Genomic DNA, 10,423 nt, shown 5'->3' with positions numbered 1-10,423 from the left:
AACCAAAATGTCTGGGAACTCGAAAAGTACAGGGAGTAACCGCACCAGGTGCGCAAGTTTTACCAACAAGTCAGCAGGATGAAACCTTATACACCTCGATATTCATCCTGCCGAGACAAAGAGGAAAATCTGATTTCCGACAGAATGGGCATATTAGAGCGATGGGTTGAGTATTTTGATGAACTGTTCAACAACCAAGGTCTCCGAGGTCTCGCCAACTGAAGACGACGCACAAATGCTGTCACCATCAAGCATGGAAGAACCAGTTCGTGCAATCCATAGGCTTAAGAACCGTAAGTCGCTGGGAGATGATTTACAGAATTGGTTAAACATGGAGGCGACCAACTACACCAAGCTGTTTATTAACTTATGCTGAAGGTGTGGGATAACGAATCAATGCCTGATGGCTGGCACGAAACACTATCTGTCTTTAACCTGGCCCTGGAGAAAGTGATTTAGATGAAAATGCGGGAGGCTCCATCCTCTTCAAGTCCACCCAACTACTGGCCGATGCTGACGATATTGGCATTATGGGAAGAACGACCCGAGATGTACAAACTGCCTTCATCCAGATCGAACAGGCGGCGCGAGATCTTAGGCTCCACATCAAACTGCACTGGCCAAACGAGAACAATAAAAATGGGAGACTACAGCTTTGAGACCGTTGACCATTTTTCCTATCTAGGGCCGAAAATTACAACCGATAACAGCTATGATGATGAAATCCGCTCACTATTATTGGTAGCCAACAGAGTCTATTTCAGCTTACAAAAACTCACCGTAGTGTCTGCCGAGGATGGTTCTCTGGATGTACACCGCTGTAGTGCGGCCGATCCTAACGTAAAGCTCTATTGTATGGTGGCAGGCTTTAAAGAAAAAATACAATAGGATGAAGCTTAATAGGATTCAGAGAACCGCGTGTGTAGGTGCTACTAGGGCTTTGCAGTCCTGCCCGACAGATGCTCTCAATGTATTCCTCCATCTCGTCCCCCTAGATCTCCACATTAAATACGTTGCAGCGTGCAGGGCCGTCAGACTAGGTGAGCCCGGATGCTGGACAGCAAAGTCCGACGCCACACGACACACAAGCTAAACTTCACAAGAAACTTTGCTGTGGATTTTCCAACCAGGGCAAAGTGGAAGACCGGCGGCGTGTTGCAAGGTTATGACACAGTATTCTTTACGGACAGATGAAAGATGGCCTGTGGAGTCGGCGCGGGGGTTTTCTCGAATACACACAGTGTATCCAAGTCATCTGGTCCCCTAGGTTATTCCAGTGTATTCCAGGCGGAAGTACTGGCGATATTGGAAGTCTGTCGATGGCTGGAGCGAGGTTCGAGCCCCAAGCGTAACATAGCCATTCTGACCGACAGCCGAGCGGCCATCAAGGCCTTGTACTCAGTGACGACATCTTCCAGGCGAGTGGGGCAGTGCAGAGACGCGCTCAACCATCTGGGCGGCACGCTCAAGGTCACTCTCGTCTGGGTTCCCGGGCATAGGAACATAGAAGGGAATGAGCGGGCTGATGGATTGGCCAGGCAAGGTTCTGCTCTTGGCAGTCCTTCGGTGAATACCGTCGATGTTCCGCTGGTGCTGTCGGGGGCCGAGTCTACTCGTATTATCTAGCAGCCGCGGGCCTTAAATGACGAAGGCTTACGAGCTATGCTAAGTCAAGGAGAATTTGGCCCGCTTATAACCTAGCCCGATCATGAGAGCTCCTGTGCCAGACGCGTGTAAATGCATTCAAGATTACGGCGGTCTGCACGGGGCACTGGCCCATAGGGGGCCATGCCGCTAGGCTCGGTATACCCTACAATTCACATTGCCGAAGCTGCGGAGAAGGAAGAGAAACCCTCATGCACTTTCTCTGCGATTGCCCAGCTCTGGCTAGAGTCAGGCTACGGACACTGGATTAACCATTTTTTGTGGACATCAGAGAGATGCAGGGTGAGAGAGCTGCTTTCTTTCGTGAATGCTTCGGGCTGGCTCTGAAGATCTGAGCCGGCTGGACTCTGCCTCCCTACTTCCATAATAACAGTCACGGTCTTAGGAGCTTGTGGCATCAAAACGGCGCACCAAAGCGCTAATTGGGCTCCTCGGAGCGGCCACTGACACCTACCTACCTACCCACCGTAGGGCCATTCCTCAAGTATCGCTCGGAGATTTGGGTTCTAAACAAGAAAAATTGCGTACTCTTGGCCACGCTCGAGAGAAGAATCTTCCGAAGAATTTTTGGTCCTCTACAAGGGGATGGACGATTCAGGCTGCTTATCTTTAACCAGCCGATTCTCATGTCTCTATGAAAAGCAAGTTTCGAAAGGTACATATTTCTCATATTTCTGTTTTCGTTTTTGGAGTAATATTCACTAATGTCCAAATTCTACTTAGAAAAAATGTTTTAGTCCTTTCCACCCGGAAGCTATCATTCTCAGAACTGACAGCAAAACATTATTTTCAAGCAATTCCATATTCCTGGCATATAGCGGGTTTGCGTTCCTGAAGTCCAAGTTAAGTAGTTTGTTGAATTGAATTGTAGGCAATGGAGACAAGGTGCGTTTCCTGAATAGCTGGGAGCAACTGTTTGTTCAAGTGATCTGAAATGGACTATTTGCAGAAGGAGGTAGATATAGCCCGATAGCATGTGCGAAAAGGGAACTTGTAAATTCCGCGGCAGTGGAACGTTGGGTGTTCATGAACCTGGGGTTACATGCAAACATCAAATAGTTAGCACCTGGCCTAACTCGTCCACTGCTCTTGGTCTAGCTATCCACAGAAGCAGTGCTTTCAAACTGTTTGATTCCATATTAGGTGGGAGGAAGTCTCAACAAAAAAGTAAATTGAAAAGGACTTGGATCGGGACCTCCAATCTTACCCTCAAACGTGGTATGTGGAACACATGTTGAAGACCTTTTTGGCTAGCAATTCCCCAATAACATCAGAATGTTTCTAGTCCTTTGAGCTGCTGGCCTATTGCCCCAGAAAGCTGACTCCGAATCCTTAGACCACGCAAAACACCAGTTGGGAAACTCGATTCCAAGAAATCGAACCCACGTAAGAGGTTCGATCAACACAATAATATGATGGTACGATTAAACTTTGCTTTGGATACTGTTTGACTGGGCGGAAAACGTGACGAACTTTTCACACCACTAATTCGACGGACGTGCTAAATTATTGCTAAATGACCAAATTGGATTCAGGATTGGATGCGACGCCATGAAATGAACGACTCAATTTCAGCACAAATCTCGTATCCGAGTGAAGTTTCGAGAATACATAAAAGTCGAAGGAAAGAAGGAATCGTTCTAGGAGGGAAGCATCAAAGCACCATTGACACCTTCTCGGATATACGCAGGACTCGCTGCTTAGTGATAAATGGAATCACAGCGGTGTTACTGTTTGGTTTCTTCTTATAATGAGAATGTTGGCGGAGGATGTCCTGGATGCAATATCATCAATTTGTTAGCTAATAATGGGGTTGAAAATTTATGTTAGGAAAAACTCCTTGAAAGTATTGGGAAACAGCGAAAGTTGTAGTCAACTGTGTTTTAACTGAGCAACACAATGATAATTAAGTCCGCTCCAGGATAAACCTGGACGTCAATGTTGAGAGTGTTGTTATTTATAAGTAATCGCAGCTATACATAGCCGCACGCAGGAACGTCGGAGGGAGCGGGAAGAAAAGGTGGGCGATTTCCTCGGGCCAATTTTTTCTCGAAAAAAAAGGGAGGGCTTAACAAAATTAGATTAACTGATTTTCTCGCTAAGACTCTGCCTTCGTGATCGCCTATTTGCGAGAATCTCTGTCATTAACAAATTTGATTATTTTTAAAATTCAATTGGATGCATGCAAGGGGAAGGGGTCAAGCAGCGCCCTGCAGGACAAATTGACGCGGAATATAGCTCCCTGGGACCAACCTATCTCTCGCTATGAGAGTGAGCTGTCTTTCCTCTAGGGTAATGTGTGACTTTCGAGGGGCCAAGCCTTTCGTGCACCAAGACTGTGAGTAAGTGGTGATAGCCACGCCCTGTGCGAGATGACCCTACTATTAACAAAACGCTACGGACCCTAGACTGGTGACTTGAAAAACACCTCCCCAATTCAGGGCGTCATGTGAAAGGTGCCCATAGTTTGCAGTCGGGGGTGACTGACTGTATTCGAACGGAGCCTCACTGATACCTGGTCGCCTCAGTGAGTAAGTTTAACCTTACGGTACTACGGGGGGCTATGGCACGGCGGACATCCTAATCCTCAAACTTGTGGGAATCAAAAGAGTAACATTATAAAAATAAAGAAAACTAGCACAAAACAAGCAGGACCCCGCACCACACGCAAACTGTTTAACCAGGCGAAGACGCATTTCCAAAATACTGAGAGCCAGGTGATTCCACCCAAGAAGGGAGAAGTTGGAACGCCAAGCAGTAGATTCAAGGGCAACATTGGTATACTGCGAGGACAACAAAGACTACCAGCCCTGGTAAAGCAGGGAAAACCAAAAGCACGTCTGAGATCAATATATCAGACATCAGGAAGAAGACAGGTCTCAGTGGCGCAGATGCTAAATGGTACCTACGTTATCAGAAGGAAAACTTGAAAACAGAAGCGGCCCTTAAGAATGCTCAGGACACACCTAAGTCAACTTTATCAGGGCCAAGAAAGCGGGGAGCAGCGGAAATTAGCGGGCATGATGGGAATGCTCTTAAAAAATCCAAACCTGAACCCAAGAGTGGAAAAAATCCGGGTAGGTTAGGGGTGAGGCGATTAAGGGCATTCGAATGGCCATACTGCCAAAAATGTTTCCCGAGCAAGTACTCACTCGTGAGGAGTAGGAAACTATCGGAGACTTTGTGGTTAGGCAGATGTGTAGGGGTGAACTCCAAAACTTGTGTACACTGGGATATGCTTTCGACCGGGTCACATATCAGTGGACTGCGCGACGGAGGACACTGCAGAGTGGCTTAGAATAATTCCTAAATTACCGAGCTGGAAAGGAGCAGAACTGTCAATATGTGCCGGTGATGATATACCAGGAACCAACATAGTGACAGTGTTGCTCCCGAAAGCCAAGACAATAGGAACGGAAGATTTTATGGATCTCCTAATCGCTCGAAATGACCGATTATGTAGCATCGTTAGAAGGAAGTTGGAGGGCAAGGGTAGACTCTTCATGATCGGGGTAGATGACCGATCCCTGGAGGTAATCAAACGTCGGAGTTTTCATATCAACTATCGATTTGGCAGCATACCGTCGCTTGTGCACAGGGACACATCGGGTGGAAACCTTACCGAGTTCCCCAAAAATCGCGAAAGCCATAGAGGCGGAAAGGGCTGCACCAGTCAGGGAAGAAAACCTGTTGTGCAGTGAAGAGCAGAAGCTGGACGACCTAGACCTAGATCTTCTAGGACTTAGGGTGCAGAGCGACGCGCAGGAAAGCACCATGTCGAAGGAGGAGAATGATACTCCAGCAGTGGAGAAGAGGTCCAAACAATAACGGAGCTAAGCACTAAAATAGCCCAGATAAATCTCCACCATGCGAGAGGTGGATCTGCTGTAATTGCAAGGGTAAGTTACAAGGTGAGCATTGGAATAGTGCTGGCTCACGAGCACTGGGTATCCCGGGGGCAGATTCGTGGCATGCAAGGAGGAAGCATGCAGGTAATTTGGGATTTCTCTTACGAAAAACCAAAACCTTGCATAATTCTTAAACGTAATTTAAAATAAATAAAAATAAAAGTGTCCGGATAGCTGAGGGGTTAGAGAACAAGGCTGTCGTATGGAAGGTCGCGGTTCCAATCTCACTGGTGGCAGTGGTGTTTGTATTTTGATTTGACGTAGGATACCAGTCGACTTAGCTGTGAATGAGTACCTGAGTCAAACCAGGTTAATAATCTCAGCCGAGCGCAATGCTGACCACATTGCCTCCTACAGGGTACTGTTATCCTATAGTGTACCGTTATGGTCTTGGATGAAGTGCTCTAACACACTTCAAGGCCCTGATCCAATATGGATTGTTGCGCCAACGATTATTATTAATTTAAAATATATGTCTTTCAGAGTTCACGACCGGGCTTATGGCTATCCAAATCTTACTGAAAGCCGGGGAAAACACTCGCGGGACAGTAGTGGCATCGGGCTACTTCCCAGGAGGCGACATGCGGGTCCCACCTGAACAAGCCGTTAAACTGGTGAAGTACTGTGAAAAGAAGGCGGTACCACTTCTTCTCGGCTGCGATGCCAACGGCCTTCATGAAGTCTGGAGAAGTGACGATACCAGTCGAAGGGATGACTACCTTCTTGAATTCATTCTTAGCAATAAGTTAGAAATATATAACATTTTTTTTTTGTGCGTACACGGAGGTGGAAAATCTTAGAAAGACACGTCCGCCGCAGCTCCGCCGCCCGAACGCCGCAATTACAGTGGGCGCGTGTGGGATTCACACCCACTAAAAACCACCCCCGGTCTCTCCAGCCCCAGCCCCGCGGGACCACCATTGAGGTATTACTTCGCGGGGTAGGTTTGCTCTTAGGCACTCATCCTTCTCCTATTTGCAGCTTTCCTCCTTCTTTGTTCCTTCAGCAACTCCTCCTGCATTTGGATGATTGCGGAGCCAACCGCAAGCCACTTCTCCTCGGACTCCAGCATCTCAGTAACCAAGCTCTCCGGGGTCCCGCTCCTGCCCAGCACCTGGTTTAAGCTCCTTCTCTCCATCGCAAATCGTGGGCAGGGAAACATCACATGCTCTGGATCCTCCGGTATGCCATCGCATCTGGGACAGTTCGGAAAATCATCCAACCCAAAGCGGTGCAGATACTGCCTGTAGTAACCACCGTGTCCCGTGAGGAACTGGGTAATGTGGTAGTTGGTCTCCCCATGTTTTCGCTCAAGCCACACCCTAATGTTGGGAATGAGCCTGTGCGTCCACCGACCTTTCGCAGACTCGTCCCATCTGCGTTGCCAGATATCAAGCGACTCTGACCTTGCCGCATTTATACGCTGTGCATGCCCCTCACTATGTCTTGCATTGTACAGGACACTCATTTCTTTGGCCAGAATGTCAACCGGGATCATGCCTGCCACCACCAATACTGCCTCATCTGAAGTGGTTCTAAAAGCACTGCAAACCCTCAAAGCCATCCGCCGGTAAACCGAGTTCACCTGCTTCCGTCTCTGAGAGTTTGCAAGCGCCTCTGCCCACACAGGCGACGAGTAGAGCAGGATGGAGCGCACCACTCCGGCTAGCACCAACCTGCGGCAATGTTTCGGTCCACCAATATTTGGCAACATTTTTGCAAGCGCCGTGGTAGAACTGGCTGCCTTTTGGCATGCATACTCTAGGTGTTCCCTAAAACTCAATTTGGTGTCAATTATTACCCCCAGGTATTTGATAGCCGGCTTTGATACGACCGTAAGTCCACCAACCTCCACTTTCACAATGTAATTTTTTCTGCGGTTCGTTATTAAGACCGCTTCCGTTTTCGCGTCCGCCAAGGTCAGCCCGGCCTTTTCTAGCCAGGACTTTACCGCTCTCACTGTTTATGTTGCGTAAACCTCCACATCTTCTGGGTGTTTTGTTGCAACAACCACAGCTAGGTCATCAGCAAAGCCGACAATCGTAGTCCCCTCTGGGACGGGAAGAGCAAACACCCAATTATACATGATATTCCACAACAGGGGACCAAGTACCGATCCCTGTGGTACCCCGGCTGTGATAATGTACTCTTTGGGGCCCTCATCCGTCCCGTACCAGAGAGTCCTCTCTGAGAGGTAGTTTTCCACCAAATTCGCTAAGTATCCGGGGACACCTATGTCAGCCAACGCCCGTTTAATTCTATTCCAGTTGGCCGAGTTGAATGCGTTTTTGACATCCAACGCCACCACGGCACAGCAGTCGCCAGAAATCAGTGCTCCTTTTGCCAGGTTTACCACCATGCCAATTGAGTCCACCGTAGAGTGGGCACGTCGGAAACCAAACTGGCGTTCCGATAAACCATTGCTGGCTTCGACGATGGGCAGGAGCCTATTGTAGATGACTCTCTCCATCATCTTCCCCATTGTATCCAACAGGCAGATAGGACGATACGACGCTGGGTTTCCAGGTGGCTTGCCAGGCTTCGGAAGCAACACCAACTTTTGCTTTTTCCACTGGGCAGGGAATATTCCTTCAGAAATATATAACATAGGGAGTAGGTACTAGGCATAACTCTAGGAAACACTCTAATGAACGGATTGGTCGGGAATTGGAGAGTGTCGCATGAGCCCTTTATGTCTGATCACAGAATAATTAGATTCGACATTGAGGGTAACTCCCAAATAAAAAGGAATCTCATGAGAATGCAGCTGAGCAACAATATGGCTCACCTTTAAAGGGGTGGTGACATCAGGAGCGAACTGGAATTAGAAACTGTGGTGGCGCATATGAGGCCATTTGTCCGGCTAAGACACTTAAGTCATTAAGGGATGTACCCTGGTGGAATAGGAACGTAACCAGAATGAGAACAGAAGTACGAAAACTCTTCAACCGGGCACTGGCCAAGATACAAAAATGCACTGATTGCGTATAGCAACGTGATCAGGGAAGCAAAAAGGAATAGCTTCAGGGAATTCTGTGAAGGGATCGAAGAACCCACAGAAGCAACCATGACGGTGGGACATGGACGGTGGGCTTCTCAGAACTCATTTCCCGGTGTCATGACACCCCAACAACGAATAAAAGGGGAAAAAAGGAGACCTGGAAACTATTAAAAGGGATGCTCGGAAGCCAGGGTAAGGTGGACAGTGGGAACTTTCAAACCACTGAAATCGCTCGGAGTAAATGGCATTTTTCCAGCACTAATCGAGCGAGGCATAGAAATCATCTTACAGTCTCTTCTGATAGTGGTAATGGGCACAGCTCTGGGATATATGCCATGGGCATGGAGGCGGACAAAAGTGGTCTTTATTTCGAAACCGAGTAAAAAAGATCCTTTTTACACCAAATCTTTCAAACCAATTTGCCCAACATCGTTCGTACTCAAAACGGTAGAGAAGGTCACCGGCTTTCTAAAGCGTAATCCCCTATGTCAGTGTCAACATGCTTCCCGGGCAGGAGGGTCAATCGAAACTGCTCTATATCAGCTGAGGGATGTACCCGGGATGTCATAGAAACCCAAAAAATAGCACTGTGTGCATTTTCGGATATCGAAGCAAATTCGATAACATATCGTACACAGAGATACAAGATGCTCTGCTCTGCAAGAAAGTGGGAAACACCCTGGTTTTCTGAATGTGCAAAATGTTAGAGAGTAAGCTAGTAGAAGTACCACCAGGTACAAATTCTATTGTCATGAATATTACTCAAGGTTGTCCACTGGCTTGAGTGTGTATCAGTGGGGCAATGCGGACATGCCCAACGGCATTACGGGAGGTACTACAGGGACTAATCCCTCTCAATCTGCAAATACAGATGCAGGTAAGGAGGGTAATCTTCAGGATGACCGGGAGTAGCAATGAGGTGGCGAGCTGCCTAAATCGAAGGAAGATTGATATTCTTTCTAGGCGGTACCCCGAATGATTCATACCTAGGTATAACAAGGCAACGAGATTTCACTTCGATATGAAGTTTGAAACATGTTGGAGTAACAAGGCAAACTGGGAGAGTGTGGCTGTGACATACAGCTCAAACCTGCAACTGATTGCGAGTACTTGGTACACTGACGGATCCCTTACAGCGGAGGGAGCGGAACATTGCTATTCTAATGGACAGCCAAGCGGCGATCAAGGCACTTAGGTCTAACCAGGTAACTCTAGCTGGTATTCGAATGCCTTGAAAGACTGAATACGCTCGGCTCGCTCAAGAAGGTATGGATACTCCGGGTTTCAGGCCATGTTGGTTGGGAAGGAAATGTGGCAGCGGACGAATTAGCAAAGAAGGTAGCAGGGACACCTTTACACGGGCCACAACTCTTTTATGGAATCGGAAGCGAGTTCATGGCTGTGACATTAAAAAGTGAAGAGGAACGGCTGAGGGAACTATACTGGGCGGGCCTACCAGGAATGGAGCATTTCAGGTTGTTTATTGGGGGATACGAATTCAAGCGCGCAAAGGAGGTTCTTCTTGGGGAGGTATAAACAGTCCTGTGTGAGATTGGATTTTCGTATCAATAGAAGTAACCGTTTCTGAGATAACAGGTGTAACAGACAGACAGACGGACGGACAGACAGTAAACCGATTTTAATAAGGTTTTGTTTTACACGAAACCTTAAAAATGAGGAAAAACAGCTGAGGTAACTATACTGGGCAAGCATATTAGAAATGGAGCAGTCCAGGGTGCTTATGGGGGGACACCAACCGAACCGCACAAAGGACTGTTCCAACCTTACCGATACGAACCGCCGGATTATAGTAGGAATACTCACAGGTCACTGCCAACTAAACTATCAC

The sequence above is a fragment of the Hermetia illucens genome, chromosome 6 (genome assembly GCF_905115235.1).
Source record: "Hermetia illucens chromosome 6, iHerIll2.2.curated.20191125, whole genome shotgun sequence".
NCBI classification, from domain to species: Eukaryota; Metazoa; Arthropoda; class Insecta; order Diptera; family Stratiomyidae; genus Hermetia; species Hermetia illucens.
Note: the sequence above shows the minus strand (reverse complement) of the source record.